This window comes from Triticum aestivum, chromosome 4A, assembly GCF_018294505.1.
Source record: "Triticum aestivum cultivar Chinese Spring chromosome 4A, IWGSC CS RefSeq v2.1, whole genome shotgun sequence".
Taxonomy (NCBI): domain Eukaryota; kingdom Viridiplantae; phylum Streptophyta; class Magnoliopsida; order Poales; family Poaceae; genus Triticum; species Triticum aestivum.
Window position 1 is genome coordinate 180,685,196 of NC_057803.1, and position 14,161 is coordinate 180,699,356.

The following is a 14,161-nucleotide window of genomic DNA, read 5'->3' on the forward strand; positions in this document are numbered from 1 at the left end:
CTACGACACCTCCGAGTTCTAGCACATGTTCAGCTCGATGACGATCCCCGGACTCCGATCCAGCAAAGTGTCGGGGAAGAGTTCCGTTAGCACGACGGCGTGGTGACGATCTTGATGTTCTACCGTCGCAGGGCTTCGCCTAAGCACCGCTACAATATTATCGAGGATTATGGTGGAGGGGGGCACCGCGCATGGCTAAGAAAATGATCGCGTGGATCAACTTGTGTATCTAGGGGTGCCCCTGCCCCCGTATATAAAGGAGCAAGGGGAGGAGGCCGGCCGGCCCTATAGGCGCGCCAAGGAGGAGTCCTCCTCCTAGTAGGAGTAGGACTCCTACTAGGAAGGGAAAGGAAGTGGGGAGGGAGAAGGAAAGGGGGGCGCCACCCCCCTCTCCTAGTCCAATTAGGACCAGGGGGAGGAGGCGCGCGGCTCACCCTGGCTGCCCTTATCTCTCTCCACTAAGGCCCATATGGCCCATTACTTCTCCCGGGGGGGGGGGGTTCCAGTAACCCTCCGGTACTCCGGTTTTCTCTGAAATCACCCGGAACACTTCCGGTGTCCGAATATAGGCGTCCAATATATCAATCTTTATGTCTCGGCCATTTCGAGACTCCTCGTTATGTCCTTGATCACATCCGGGACTCCGAACTAACTTCGGTACATCAAAACTCATAAACTCATAATATAACTGTCATCGAAACCTTAAGCGTGTGGACCCTACGGGTTCGAGAACAATGTAGACATGACCGAGACATGTCTCCGGTCAATAACCAATAGTGGAACCTGGATGCTCATATTGGCTCCCACATATTCTATGAAGATCTTTATCGGTCAGACCGTATAACAACATACATTGTTCCCTTTGTCATCGGTATGTTACTTGCCCGAGATTCGATCGTCGGTATCTCAATACCTAGTTCAATCTCGTTACCGGCAAGTCTCTTTACTCGTTTCTTAATAGATCATCTCGCAACTAACTCATTAGTTGCAATGCTTGCAAGGCTTATGTGATGTGCATTACCGAGAGGGCCCAGAGATACCTCTCCGACAATCGGAGTGACAAATCCGCCAGTTCAATCTCGAAATACGCCAACCCAACATTTACCTTTGGAGACACCTGTAGAGCTCCTTTATAATCACCCAGTTACGTTGTGATGTTTGGTAGCACACAAAGTGTTCCTCCGGAAAACGGGAGTTGCATAATCTCATAGTCATAGGAACATGTATAAGTCATGAAGAAACCAATAGCAACATACTAAACAATCGGGTGCTAAGCTAATGGAATGGGTCCTGTCAATCACATCATTCTTCTAATGATGTGATCCCGTTAATCAAATAACAACTCTTTTGTTCATGGTTAGGAAACATAACCATCTTCGATTAACGAGCTAGTCAAGTAGAGACATACTAGTGACACTCTGTTTGTCTATGTATTCACACATGTATTATGTTTCCGGTTAATACAATTCTAGCATGAATAATAAACATTTATCATGATATAAGGAAATAAATAATAACTTTATTATTGTCTCTAGGGCATATTTCCTTCACAAACACCATCGGAGACACCTGTAGAGCTTCTTTATAATCACCTAGTTACGTTGTGACGTTTGATAGCACACAAGGTGTTCCTTCGGTATTCGGGAGTTGCATAATCTCATAGTCAGAGGAACATGTATAAGTCATGATGAAAGCAATAGCAATAAAACTAAACAATCATTTATGCTAAGCTAGCGGTTGGGTCTTGTCCATCACATCATTCTCTAATGATGTGATCTCGTTCATCAAATGACAACACATGTCTATGGTTAGGAAACATAACCATCTTTTATTAACGAGCTAGTCAAGTAGAGGCATACTAGGGACACTCTGTTTTGTCTATGTATTCACACATCTACTAAGTTTCCGGTTAATTCTATTCTAGCATGAATAATAAACATTTATCATGATATAAGGAAATATAAATAACAACTTTATTATTTCCTCTAGGGCATATTTCCTCCAAGTAGGGGCAGCAACGCATGTATTGTATTGTTGCCATCGAGGATAAAAAGATGGGGTTTTCATCATATTGCTTGAGTTAATTCCTCTACATCATGTCATCTTGCTTAATGCATTACTCCATTCTTTATGAACTTAATACTCTCGATGCATGCTGGATAGCGGTCGATGTGTGGATTAATAGTAGTAGATGCAGAATCGTTTCGGTCTACTTGACAAGGACGTGATGCCTATATTCATAATCATTGCCTTAAATATCATCATAACTTTAATTTGCGCTTTTCTATCAATTGCTCAGCAGTAATTTGTTCACTCACCATATTATTTGCTATCTTGAGAGAAGCCTCTAGTGAAACCTATGCCCCCAGGTCTATTTTTCATCATATAAATTTCCGATCTACTCTTTTTGCAATATTTTACTTTCCGATCTATAAACCAAAAATATTTACTGTATCGTTTATCTATCTCTAACAGATCTCACTTCTGCAAGTAACTATGAAGGGATTGACAACCCCTTTATCGTGTTGGGTATAAGTTGTTTGATTGTTTGTGCAGGAATTCGGTGACTTGTGCGCTGTATCCTACTGGATTGATACCTTGGTTCTCAAACTAAGGGAAATACTTATATCTACTTTGCTGCATCACCCTTTCATTTCAAGGGAAAAACCAACGCAAGCTCAAGAAATAGCAGAAAGAATTTCTGGCACCGTTGCCGGGGAGATTTACGCCAAATCAAGACTCGTCTCCCGTAAACTTGCCAATTTCTGGCGTCGTTGCCTGGGAGATCTACGCCAAGTCAAGACATACCAAGTACCCATCATAAACTCTCATCTCTTGCATTACATTATTCGTCGTTCGCCTCTCATTTTCTTCTCCTCCACTTCTAAGATGATTTTTGAAAAGATTTGCCTTTCTTCGGCCCACTTCCGTTCATCTTCTTCATTTGCTTTTTGTGTGCTCGCTGTTTAATCACTTGTCTCACTTCCATGGCTAGTCCTCCCATCATTGTTAGCACTCCCGATAATGATGTTCTCAATTTTAAACAAAGTGAGGGAGAAAAATTAAAAGATGCTTGGTATAGAATTTGCAATGCTCAAAAGAGATCTACTCAAAAGCAATCTACTGCCGTTCTTCTTTGCAATTTTTATGTGGGCGTTACTCCTTGGAATAGATATGTTATAGATACCATTACCGGAGGGAGTTTCTTGGGGGGGCATACTTTTGATTCTTACAATGCCATGATAGATTTGTTAGGCCCACCACCTCTTTTGATCAATGGAACTGTTTTAACCTTGGAACATCTGATGCAAAGGCTTGATATTATTGAGAATAAAATTGCTACTATTGAGTTAATTGAAAATTTTGATAAAAAGATTCATAATCAGATTGCTCAATATGGATCTAAGGTAGGAGTTACTTTAAAGAATCTTAGAGAAAAGGAACCTATAGTTAATGGAAAATAGATCAACATTCTACTAGTATTCGAAAACTAGAGGATATTACTACCAACTTGGGTTTCGCTTTTTCCTTTGTTAAAACTACTCAAAATCCTCCTCCTACTAAGGCTGCCAAGTTTATTTACATTCCTAAGAACAAGGGTGAATCTTCTAGTAAAGAAAATGAAGATCTCAAAACAATAAGTGTTCACCCCAATTTTTTTGATATTATAAAGGAACCAATTGCCACAAATGAATTTCTTGGTTTCTTGCCAAAGAGTTTGATCATTGATAAAACCAAAGAATCCCCTAAGGATAACAAGTGTGTAATTGAAGAATTGCATACCAAATAGAATAATACCTACATCCATTCGGGTTTTATGCCTAGCGAAAGGCGTTAAACAATAGCACTTGTTGGGAGGCAACCCAATTTTATTTTTGCTTTTGATTTTTAGGTTCTGTTTTGCCTTAAATAATTCATATAGCCTCTGGTTAGATGTGGATTTGGTGTTTTAATTAGTGCCAGGTAAGACCTTTGAGATAGCTTACAGTGATAGTTGATTTGATCTTGCTGAAAAATAGAAACTTTTGTGATCAGGAGAACAATTCTCATTTTTAACGGTAGAGTGATAAAATACTGATTCTTTTTGCATAAGATTAATAAACAAATTTCTTAGGTCTTCATAATTTTTAAGAATTTTTGGAGTTACGTAATTATTCGAAATAGCCAGATTACTACAGATTGTTCTGTTTTTGACAGGTTCTGTTTTCTTTGTGTTGTTTGCTTATTTTGATGATTCTATGGGTAGTATCGGGGGGTATGAACTATGGATAAGTTGGAATACAGTAGATATTTCACCTATATAAATAAAGAATGAGTTCACAATAGTACCAAAAGTGGATATTTATTTTCTTATACTAAGGGAGCTTATGAGATTTTCTGTTGAGTTTTGTGTTGTGAAGTTTTCAAGTTTTGGGTAAGGATTTCATGGACTATGGAATAAGGAGTGGCAAGAGCCTAATATTTAGGATGCCCAAGGCACCGCAAGGTAATATTCAAGGATAACCAAGAGCCTAAGCTTGGGGATGCCCTGGAAGGCATCCCCTCTTTCGTCTTCATCTATCGGTAACTTTACTTGAGGCTATATTTTTATTCACCACATGATATGTGTTTTGCTTGGAGTGTCTTGTATGATTTGAATCTTTTCTTTTTATTTTGCCAAAATTATCCTTGTTGTACACACCTTTTTAGAGGGACATGCATGAATCGTGATTTATTAGAATACTCTGTGTGCTTCACTTATATCTTTTGAGCTAGGCAATATTGCTCAAGTGCTTCACTTATATCTTTTTAGGGCACGGCTGTGGTTTTATTTTATAGAAATTGTTGAACTCTCATGCTTCACTTATATTATTTTGAGAGTCTTTAAACAGAATGGTAATTTGCTTTGGTTATAAATTTAGTCCTAATATGATAGGCATCCAAGAGGGATATAATAAAAACTTCCATATAGAGCGCATTGAATACTATGAGAAGTTTCATTCCTTATGATTGTTTGGAGATATGAAGATGGTGATATTAGAGTCATGCTAGTGAGTAATTGTGAATTCGATAAATACTTGTGTTAAAGTTTGTGATTCCCACAACATGCACGTATGGTGAACCATTATGTGATGAAGTCGGAGCATGATTTATTTATTAATTGTCTTCCTTATGACTGGCGGCCGGGGACGAGCGATGGTCTTTTCCTACAAATCTATCCCCTAGGAGCATGCGCTTAGTACTTCTTTTCGATAACTAATAGATTTTTGCAATAAGTATGTGAGTTCTTTATGACTAATGCTGAGTCCATGGATTATACACACTCTCACCCTTCCACCATTGCTAGCCTCTCTAGTGCCGCGCAACTTTCACCGGTACCATAAACCCACCATATACCTTCCTCAAAACAGCCACCATACCTACCTATTATGGTATTTCCATATCCATTCCGAGATATATTGCCATGCAACTTTCCACCATTCTGTTTATTATGACATGCTTCAAGATTGTCATATTGCTTTGCATGATCATGTAGTTGACATCGTATTTGTGGCAAGGCCACCATTCATACTTTTTTCATACATGTCACTCTTGATTCATTGCACATCCTAGTACACCACCGGAGGCATTCGCATGGCGTCATATTTTGTTCTAAGTATCGAGTTGTAATTCTTGAGTTGTAAGTAAATAGAAGTGTGATGATCTTCATTATTAGAGCATTGTCCCATGCGAGTAAAGGATGATGGAGACTATGATTCCCCCATAAGTCAGGATGAGACGAACCAATCTCATATCACTGACTATGGGCTTCTTGTCCAGGAGCACAGTCTCATAGAAATCTTGATGTTCCTTTGTGTGGATCATGTAGTCTACAACAGTCCTCCTTCTGGTGGCATATGGGTCTGTCTGCCTCCATAGCCTGAGACCTACATCCTTCCTTAGCTTCATGTTCTCAGCCACAGGATGTGTATCATCATGATCTGGGATCTTGGGCTTCAATTTTCTAAGCACTTGGGTTTCTTCTTCTTCTTCCACTTCAGGCACCCGTGCCTTGTTCTTCTTAGTAGCTGGTATGTTCCTAGTTGATCTCTTGGGTGCTGCAGGCTTAGAAGCTTGAGCAGCAACAACTGCCTTGGGGACAGTCTTGGGATTTGATGGAGCAGCCCCTGACTTGATGGCATCCCCCATCAAATTCTGAGCTTTGGGAGCTGGTGCAGCATCTTCTTCATCCTCATTTGAATCCCTGACCATGGATGGTCTGCCAATTACTTTGGCCATGGTCTTCTTGACCCTTTCCTTCCTCTTCCTGCCTTCACCAGCCTCCTTTGCTTCAAGAGTGAACTCAATGGTTTCATGTGTGGAGGCTTTGGCTTTGGACATTGGGATCCTTCTCGCTGGTGCCTTCTTCATAACTGGCTTGGTTGAAGCTGTTCTGCCAAACTCTTTCTTGACAACCTTTTCCCTTGAAGTGACTTCCTCATCAGCCACAAAATCTTCATCTTCATCTTCTGAATTCCTTTTCCTCCTTTGCCTAGTAGCAGCCTTAGGCAGGTTGCTATATATCAGAGGGACTAGTGCCCTCACTTAAGTGAACCTATTACTCAGACCTGTTTTGGCTATCACTGTTGTCTAACATGGCTGAAGGCTGAAAGCTGACCCTGTGAATAGATATAGTCGAGACAGAGTGGATGAGCATCACAAAGTGCAAAATTTTTGCAAAACAAATGAGTCCAAAACTTAGTTTTAGTTTTCTACAAAAGTCATTTTGGAGCTACCGATTTGCTAAACTTGGTGACACCGAAGCAATATTAGAGTCTAAACTAGTGAAATAGGTCAGACCGAGACACAGTTCGGTGACTCCGAGATTGCTAGGGTTTCACTGAGAATCGAACTCAGTCACACTGATTTGTAAGTTTCGGTTAGAACGAAAATAATAAGTGCAATGGCCTGGGCCAAATCGGTGAGACCGATTTCTACAACTCGGTCGATCCGAGATGAATTCGGCGGAAACCTAACCCTAAGTTTTTGAGTCAAAACTAATCTAAAGGAGTTTTTGATTGGATAGAAGTATCTCAAACATGGTAAGATTCATGGCATTGACCTAAGTGCAGGTATCAGAGGTAAAGATTGCACAAACGGGTCGAGTTCATACCCAAACTCAGTGGTGAACTCGCTATGGCGACAACAGCGGCGAAGATTCTGTTGACGGCGGCGGAGACCAGCCGCAGGAGGTAGCTGGCAACGGAGGAGACGATCCGGAGACCTCGAGTCGGCAGAGCTAGACAGGCGCAGGTAAAGGGTTTCGGAGAAATTTCCAAAATTCGACCCATGGGTATATATATATCCATTCCCTGTCTGTGTGACCGAGTTGAGGAACTCGGTGGCACCGAGATGCATAATCGCAAGCGGTTACCGCAACTCGGTATGACCGAACTGTTCAAATCGGTTGCACCGAGATTGAAACCTAGATCCTCTCAATGAACTCGGTATGACCGAAAGGAATGAATCAGTCAGACCGAAATACATCATTGGAAGTTTAAGTCTATGACGAATCGGTCGCTCTGAGTGCTCCTCACCCAGAGGGTTTGAATCTGACTTGATCAAACTTTTGTGATGCAGTATGAATAGAGTTTGAGACGAGAAAAGCATAAATAGCTAGAGGGAGTACATAGGCATTCTTGTCCATCCATTTGGTAAAAGAAAATACCAAACAATCAAAGCAACAAATGGATGTCCTTGAATGAATAAAATTTTGCATCCAGCATGCTCACATAATAAGATTGCAAATGAAATATGTGGAAAAGCATGCACAAACACTCTAGCATCTATCAAGCAATTGGCGATGACTAGGTCATCTATATATGAGTATATTGACTTAGGAGTCAAATGGGAACATTTGATCATAGGTCATACTCATCGTTTAAGCACAAGTGGGGTTACCACTTTTACATAAAGTGTTGTTGTGTTCACACCATTAGAGTTGTTTTAGCTCAATTCTTAGAGTAAAGCTCCCCCTAGATGTGATATCCCCTTTTCAGAGGGACAAACTAACCTGGGGTTTTGTCGATGATGACTTCATGTAGATGTTGAAGATGTGGATGCTCAATGTTGATGTGGATTATTTGGAGCAATTCATTTGAGTGAGTTGTACTTTGAATACCTACATGGGTTAGTCCCACAAGGAACAAACAAGGATATCCATAGACATAGAGTGAAGTACACACAAGATGATGTCCATGAAAGCATTAGGTTACCTTGTCCCTTGACTTACCAACAAGAGGGTTTGTGACTCCTTGAACTAGTGCAAGATGTGGAAGTTGATTGCACTTGTCCTTGCCAATATGAGTATGAGTGAAGTATGTTGGCGGAGTCACCCTCATGAGCTCTCTAGTTCCACTTCTTTGGGACCAACATCATCTTGATGGGAATCCTTGGGGTTGTAGATTTACTTGATGAAGTAGAACTTGACATAGTCTTGGGAACCCACTTGACCAAGGCCTTTGGAGCTTCTTCAAATGCATCAATCTCCTCTTGAAGCTTGTCCTTGCCTTTTAGCTTGTGGTCTTGTGGTGGAAGATCATCTTGAGCATGTGTCCCCTTGAAGGAGGTAGGATCATACTTCTCTTGTTGAGGAACAAACTTCGTCTTGGGGTATTGATCTTCTTCCCACTCAACTCCATTGGCATTGAACTTTCGTTCAAAACCAACACCTTGATTCTTCTGGTGCCTCCTTTTCTTGCGTACAATTTCCTCAAATTTCTTACTTCCGGCAAGGCTGTTGTAAACACCTTTCTCTATAATTCCCTTCAATAAGCTATTTTCTTGCTCAAGTGTAAGTTGGCTAAGAGAATCATGTAACGCCCATGATGCGGCTATATCTCCCATGTGTCGAGGCACGACTTAGAGGCATAACCGCATGGTGGTTTTGTCCCAAGCAGGGTCATCTTCACACAATCGCATGTAATGAACAAGAAAGGGATATAGAGAGTTGGCTTACAATCGCCACTTCACACAATACTTAAATAAGTCATACATCATCCAAAATACACACATAGACCGACTACGGTCAAAACCAAAAGAAAAGAAGATAAACCCAACTGCTAGATCCCCGGTCGTCCCAACTGGGCTCCACTACTGATCATCAGGAAACGAAACATAGTAACGAGCAAGTTCCTCGTCGAACTCCCACTTGAGTTCAGTAGCATCACCTGCACTGACATCATCGACACCTGCAATTGTTTTGGTAGTATCTATGAGCCACGAGGACTCAACAATCTCAAAACCCTCGTGACCAAGACTATTTAAGCTTATGGGTAGGATGTGGTAATGAGGTGGAGTTGCGGAAAGCGCTAAGAAAATATGGTTGCTAACTTACTAATAAAAGAGTAAGATGAGAAACTACGCAACGGTCAAGAAACTACAAGTGATTAAGAAGTGATCCTGAGACTACTTACCTTCAAACATAACCCAAACCGTGTTCACTTCCCAGACCCCGCCGAAAAGAGACTATCATGGCTACACACGCGGTTGATTCATTTTAATTAAGTTAAGTGTCAAGTTCTCTACAACCGTATATTAACAAATTCCCATCTGCCACATAACCGCGGGCACGGCTCTCGAAAGTTTATACCCTGCAGGGGTATCCCAACTTAGCCCATTACAAGCTCTCACGATCAGCAAAGGATATTCCTTCTCCTGAAACGACCTAATCAGTCTCGAAATCCCGGTTACAAGACATTTTGACAATGGTAAAACAAGACCAGCAAGACCGCCTGAATGTGCCGACAAATCCCGATAGGAGCTGCACATATCTCGTTCTCAGGGCACACCAGATGATCCTACGAGTAAAGCCAACCCTCAAGTTTCCCCGAGGTGGCCCCACAGTCTACTCAGTTCGGACCAACACTCAGAGCAGCACTGGCCCGGGGGGTTAAAATAAAGATGACCCTCGGGAGCGCGACTCCCAAGGGAAAAGGTATAGTTTAAAACCAAGGTTGGGCCTTGCTGTAGGAGTTTTATTCAAAGTGAATTGTCAAGGGGGTCCCATAACCCCAACCGTGTTAGGATCGTAACATCAAGGAACATAACACCGGTATGACGGAAACTAGGGCGACAAGAGTGGAAAAAAACACCATGCAAAAGGCCGAGCCTTCCACCCTTGACCAAGTATATAGATGCATTAATATTACATCCCAACATATCCATGTTCCAACATGGAACAAACTGCAAGGCACCTGCAACTAGCAACACTATAAGAGGGGCTGAGCAAAAGTGGTAACATAGCCAAACAACGGTTTGCTAGGAATGTGGGTTAGAGGCTTGAGATGGCAATATGGGAGGCATGATATAACAAAGTGGTAGGTAGCGTGACATAGCGATAAGACGAACAACTAGCAAGCAAAGATAGAAGTGATATCGAGGGTAGTGGTCATCTTGCCTGAGATTTCGCAAGGAAGAAGAACGAGTCCATGAAGAAGACAAACGGACGTAGTCGAAAAGATCCTCACAAACGCGACGTTACCGGAACTAACAAGAAGAAGCAACACCGGAAAGGAGCAAACAACATGGTAAACCAACAAGCATAAAAATGGCATGATGCACAATCAAGTATGATGCATGTCCGGTTTAAAGAGGCATGGCATGGCAAAGTGCAACAAACAATACTACAAATTAAATGGAGCTCAATATACAACGCGATGCATATTGATGAAACACCAAATTCAATTATTTAGTTCTCTCTCAGTTATGTAACCAACAATATTAAATGTTGTTAAACATGGCAAGAGGTGAAACATATATAAACTAACTATCTAGGAAAGTTTAACTGAGGCCGGAAATAACAAACAACAATTCCGGAAAATCCTCATATGAAAATTTTAGAGTTGGTACTGTTCTTCCCTAAACCATATTTTAGAGTTGTTAAACATGCAAAGTAATGCCACCATGTTAGTCTATGCATTTTCGACCCCAGTTACATATAAAGTTATTAAATTTGGAGCTACAGTTATTAAGTTATGAAATAAATCATTTTAACATGACATTATGCAAAATAAACACAAACATCATTTTAAACATTTTTAACATGCATGAAAGCAGCATATTATGAAACTAGACGAAGTTCTAAACATTTTACATATTTAGAACATTTTAATCCGGTGCACGGATGATGAGTTATTATATGCATGATGACTATGGGGGTTTCCTGCAAAACAGGCGGTCTCTGGGTAAAAACTAAATTTGCAACAGAGGAAAAACACGCCTTGGGCCGAATCTGGCTAACAGGCCAAACAAGCAGGCGCTGGGGCAGCTCACCCATGGGCTGAGGCCCGGTCAATGGAGGAGTGGGCCGGCTCGGGAGGTGGGCCTTGCGCGGTGCTAGGCCTCGCATGCCGATCAAAACAGGGGAGGTCGCTGGGCCCTGGGCATCGCAGTTAACGGCAGCGGTGGCGTCTTCGTCCTCATTCCCGTGCTCGAAGCAGGAGCTAGCGTCGGCGTTGGACACCGACGGGAGCAGGCGAGGAAAGGTCGAGGGCAGATGGGAACAGGCGCGGGGGGGGGGGGGGGGTCGGATCCGGGGTGCCATGCCCAGATCCGGTCAGAGCAGGACCGGCGGCGACGATCCGGTGACGTCGGCTCCCTGGAGGTTGCTGCATCTGCGGGAGAGAGGAAGAGGGTGAGGCCGACGGGGAGAAGCGAAGGAGAGGGGCGGTGAGGGACCTGGTGGCCGGCGGGGTCGAAGCGCGGTGGAGGAGGCGCGCGCTCCTGATCCCCCTCGGGGTCGAGCGGGAGGCGCTCGGGACGAAGGCGGTGGAGCAGATAGGGCAGAGCGGCGCTTGGACCCCGGATGGACTCGGGCGGGCCCTACACAGGCCTAAGCGGGCCGCGGTGAAGTGGGGGCTCTGGGGGCACGTGGCAATGTTTGGTTGGCTGCGTGCGGCGCTGGGTGGCGGGCTCGGCCAATGCTGACTGCCACGTGGTGCGAGTGAGGTGGATGGCACCGGAATGCGAAGAGAAAGGGGAAGGAGGCAGCGGCTGGTGATTGGGGCGGCGCAAAAATCAAGGATGGAGGTTAGGGGTGACAAAAATGGCAAGGGGGCTTCTATTTATAGAAAGATGGGTTAGGGTTGGGGATTTGAGGTTGTTTCGGAGCCCTTCGAGCACGATCCAACGGATCCGATCGCGAGGGGGGGTTAGGCAGGCCTAGTGGGCTGTGAAGAGGAGGTTGGGCTGAGATGAGAGGGAAGGAGTGCAGCCCGGCAACTATTTCCAGAGACCGAAAACGTCTAACGATTTGACCGACTATATTGCCGATATAGTTATCCGTTGGGGCATCAAACGAACTCCGAATGCAATGCAACTTGGCAGGCGGCCTACTGACAACATAACAACACCGCATGCCAACTTTCAACCCATTTCGATAACATTTTCTGGCCACTTATAAAATACTTTTTCGGACGTGCCGCGGCCGCGTGCGAGTGTGCCTGGGCTTAGAACGGACAACGGAGAGAACTGGGGGAACCCGGACGGATGCAAGTTTTGAAAACATGATGATGCTATGCACATGATGACATGGCAAGAGGCAACATGCAAGCAAATCACATGGCAACAACAGCGAATAACTGGAAGACACCTGGCGCATCGGACCCGGGGCGTTACAACACTACACCACTACAAGAGGTTCTCGTCCCGAGATCTAAGGATGACACCGGAGAGAAACGGAAGAGGAAGAGAAGAGGTAAAACTAAGTTGCTTCTTTGACAAACGAATGAAACCAAAGAACCTTGTGAGGTTGAACAAATTGAAAGAAAGAATACAACAAAGATGAACAAAGTTGAAAACACTCCATTAGAAAAGAGGAACAAGGAACATTACTAGAACCTTGTAGGTTGAAAGACATAAGAAAAGGCTTGCAATGGACAAGAAGCACATGTAAGCACTCCGGTTGAAACGAGATGTACAAGGAACGATAAAGAACAATTACGACAATAGTACGGTTGGAAATGGAAGGCATAGAATATGAACTTGACAAAATGAAAGCACTTGGATGAGACTCCGATTAGAAGAGGAATGATAGCCACAACACTCCGGTTAAAACAAGATAGAGAAGGAATAAGAATAATATAATTTGGACATCACTCCGACTGTAAAATGGAAGGAATTGAACATGAACTTGACTAGATGAGAGGATACTTGATGAAAACAACAACACACTACCTCTGGAACTATTGAAAGAATGGCACAATGGGTAAGAAAGATTTCAGACAACACTCTGGTTGAGAAGGGAGGCAAAACTTGACAGAATGGGAAGAACATGAAAAGAGGGCATGACACTCCAGTTGGAAATGGATAAGCAGGAAAAGAACACGGTCCTCACAATCCGAGATGATAAGTGAAGAGAGCAACATCACAATGCCTCCGGAAGGAAGAATAGAAGATATATCATTGGAATAACAGAATGGAGAAGAAAAAGTTAGCTTCCGCCACCAATAAACTAGGAAAGCACCCTTCCAAGAAGGTTAAAATGGAGTTGTTGGAAAAACCAACAACAAAACGACTAAGCTTGTAGTGGGCTTATGGAAAACATCTCAAAACTGAGGTGAAATTCTGTCACCGAAAACAATGATTAATCAAGAACACATAAGAGATGAAAAACTTCTTCACCAAGATAGGAAGGAGAAGATTGGATCATTGATAAGAACCACAATTGCAACCATCCTTAGGATAGGCTTTAGGTGAAATATAACCCAAGATAACTACAATGAAGAGGTTGACAGGTTGCAAAGCATCTGTAACAGCCTGGATTTTGCCCTCTTCTTTTTCCTTTGATTTTCTTGGATTTCCTGATTTGATTTACTTTTCCGTGGCTATGTGGTTCTGAAACTGGGGAAGATCATGTCTTCCTAGGCTTTATAGTGGCTTGTCACCCACATCATCATCCCAAGATCATGTCATTTCCATCCTTGACCTAACCCAAAATTCTTTTGTTGGGAATATTCCTTTTCTGATAAAGGAATAACCCTTAAAACCCTAGGTTGTGAAGCACCCTATATTCCTGTCAATCCTAAAATTCCCAAATAATTCTCATAAATTTTTTGGGTCATATCGTCCTCAAATATGGCGAAATATTTCATTGGTCATGTTTCTCATCATGCTCAATTAATTCCTTTTCTATTCTGTCCTG